This window comes from Aphis gossypii, unplaced genomic scaffold (assembly GCF_020184175.1).
Source record: "Aphis gossypii isolate Hap1 unplaced genomic scaffold, ASM2018417v2 Contig00837, whole genome shotgun sequence".
Taxonomy (NCBI): domain Eukaryota; kingdom Metazoa; phylum Arthropoda; class Insecta; order Hemiptera; family Aphididae; genus Aphis; species Aphis gossypii.
The window spans coordinates 18423-21805 of NW_026083310.1; the positions used below are offsets into that span (position 1 = coordinate 18423).

Sequence of the window (3383 nt, forward strand, 5' to 3'; positions counted from 1 at the left end):
TTCTTAAAATGATTTTATAGTTCGCTATACTGCAGGTGTTATTTAAAAGCTAAATTATGTATTAAGCATTAAGTACATCAAAGTATACTCTAATGTCGCAAAAATTATTATTGTTTTCAATTGTGCATTTATCATAAAATTGTTTATTTAGTTTAACATAATATATGCCATATGGTATTTATTTCTCATAATTATTATAATAAAATAATCCCATTAAAATGTAATGATAGTAATGGTTGTAAATTGTAATATATAAATAAATTATTTAATAAGTGAACAGTGATGTTAATTAAAAATAATGCTATGTTGGCTGAAAAGAAGTGTATAAAAAGTTGTGCTGGCCACAACAATTGATATTTTTTATTATTATAACAAAAATATCAATAATTTATTTACCTAATACGTCTTGACAGTTTTCGAAATTTTCGTTTCGTATATAGTCACAAGTTCTATTAGTTTTACATAATCACTAGGTATTCATTTGTTAGCCGTTACAATTTTAAAGGAATACTACTTCCTCAGTGCCGGTTTTATTTTATTTTTCGAAGAAAATTAATTTAAATATTTTTCATTTTTTTATTTCTTATATAATTATATAATTTATAAATCAAGAATATTTTGGATTAGACTTAAATTATTTTAGCGTTTTAATAACTGCGTTTCTTAGACGTAAATACATCAAGCTTTTGTATTCAAAAACGACAAAAAATAAAGTTTACGATGGGCCCGTGAAACAATAAAAATAGAACACCATTCTCACAGGTCAGCTTAAATTAATTGTAAAAAGGTAAATTGTGATGACAGGAAGACTAATAGAGTGATATTGTAATGTATTTTTACTCTTAATCTGTAAGTAATATAACTGTCTTAGGGCCGGTATTTCATATTCCACTTAAGCTATAACTTAACCATAAGCTAAGCTTAAATTAATATATTCGAATTTCATTATACTTTTAACACTTAAGTAACACTTAACGTACTAAAGCTTTACTTAAACTAAACCATACCTAATGTGAAGTTTATCTATCATTTATGTTATATTTTCTCAATGATTATCATTGCGTTGTGTGATTTTATAAGTAAAAATAGTTTTCAAATCTATATTTTATAGCTATTCAAGTTAAATTAAGTAATTGTGTTGTACTTGTAATTTTCAAAATGAATGAAATTATAATTTATATATCGGATTCATCACTGTCAAGTGACGATGAAGACATTGTTAACTTTATTGAACGATTGAATCGCCCAAGAAAAAAGCGAATTTATAGAAACCGCTTAGATCATTTCAGTACTTGGGATGAGATTGAATTTTATAATCGGTTTTGTTTATCAAAACGTGTTGTGAATGTAATATTGGCATTAATTGTGGATAAAATCCAATCTCCTACCAACAGGCATGTTAAAATTAAACGAAATTAAAAACTTAATATAAAGGGAAATTTATTTAGGTATATCTTACAAAAACTATTTTTAATTTTTAGAAATCATGCCATTACTCCTGAGATGTTATTAACATTACGATTTTTAGCATCAGGAAATATGTTGATCACTGTTGGAGACTTTATTGGGATTCATAAATCTACAGCTGGAAAATTTGTTTGGAAAGTTTTAAAAGCCATTGCTATGTTGAGGTCTAAATTTTTAACATTTCCTAATGATGTTGAAGGGCTCAAAATTTGCAGCAAGGATTCTATAAAATAGCAAGGTTTCCAAAGGTCATTGGAGCGTTGGATTGTTCTCATGTGAAGATCCAATCACCAGGTACGAGTTAATACATATTAGGTAGGTATATAATAGAAATGTTAATTTTCAAAGAATATAATACAAGGGAAATCAAAAAAAAAATATGCAACCTGCAGAATATTCCAAGTCTTATTAACAATATTGTAATAATGAAATTGAATAGTATTTTTGTTTTTGGTCAAGTATAATATTGAATAATAACCCCCCTGAACTAGCCAATCAATCAAACTTTATGTAAAAGAAACCATTTATTCAGTTGAATATTTATAATATGCCTTTTACGCATTAACTTTTAAAATTTAAGATAATAATTTAATTTTGAAATTATTTGTAAATTTTAGAAGTTTTATGACCATGCTTCTTTATGTGTAATATAACAAGTATAACAAGTGAAAGTAAAATTATTGAAAGTTAATGTTTACAGTATTACAGATTGATAAATAATTAGTAAATAATTAGTTATTAACTCTTAATTATTTTGTTGTATTTATTACAGGGGGAAATAATGCTGAAACTTAAAGAAATAGGAAACAATTTTTTTTTTTTTTTTTTAGTGTCTTAAAAATAGTATTTATTTGTCTCCGCTGCAGAATAACATTTTTGTTGTTATCTATTTAAAAAGTATTATTATTCTCGTGTAATGAAAGGTATCGGTAATTTTTTCCACTCTTCACCACATTATAACGTGACAATACCTGTCAGCCGTTTAGTTTAACACATATAAATATATAATTATTTTAAATAGAAATTTCAATTAATGCTACCCAAACAACTATATAATTGTGTTAACATAGTAACCTCATTGATACCTTTTTTATCGTAATAATTAAAAACATATAATATATAATTAAATCTGCAGCAGAGTAATTATAGTTATTTATATTACCTATGCATATATTGTATAATATCGGCTCTTGTATCCATTTTTTTTACAATTATAAAAGGTAGGTATGGATAAAGCGGCAACTAGTCAACGCACTGATATAAATATACATATGAGTACTAAAATAATATTTTTAATATGATTATTAATAAGTTGGGTTAGAAAAGTAGTATTTTTCCATTCGTAGTCTATTTGCATTATATTCTAATCTATTAAACGTTCAGTTTTTATGCAATAACATTTTATTACTTGAAATTCTTGTTAGTATTTAAAAAAAAACGGTTTTTTGGTTTTAAAGGTCAACAGTTTGTTATAAAATTATTTTTAAAAATAAATAAAAGTGATCATAGAATGGTATGTTACTATTTTTTTTTTGGTTTAGAAAACAGAAGGGCTTAGTTTTTTTATTTTACAAATCAAAGAAATGTGTTTGTATTGAACTTGAAATCTGTATTGGACCATCATCGAATTCATTGGAAGATGTGAAAAACACAAAATCAAAAAATACGTTGATCAATTTCATTGTTGAAGACAGAATGACTTTCACAAGAATTATTAATCCAGAATAGAAAAATCCTAATGTAATGCAAAAAATAACTACAGATTTTATATAGGGAGGGATAGAGAATATATTAAAAAGGTGTTGTGCGAAACTGACATCATTTTGTTTCATAATTGCTGTCAAGTAATGCTAATCGTTCATGTATTAAAAATATCAATCATGGTAGAAACAAGTTTTTGTTATTTTCAAAATATT

General features: G+C 25.1%; 1 long non-coding RNA gene across 2 annotated transcripts; it reads left to right on the forward strand.

Moving 5' to 3' along the window:
• Positions 1-416: 416 nt before the first annotated feature.
• Positions 417-3132, forward strand: LOC126555406 (uncharacterized). Of its 2 annotated transcripts, XR_007606837.1 has the most exons (3): positions 417-762; positions 1112-1761; positions 3009-3132. It is a non-coding gene; the product is annotated as an uncharacterized LOC126555406 (long non-coding RNA). The 2 variants fall into 2 exon arrangements; XR_007606838.1 differs by lacking the exon at positions 3009-3132 and having other exon boundaries at positions 1529-1761.
• The last annotated feature ends 251 nt before the right edge of the window (positions 3133-3383 follow it).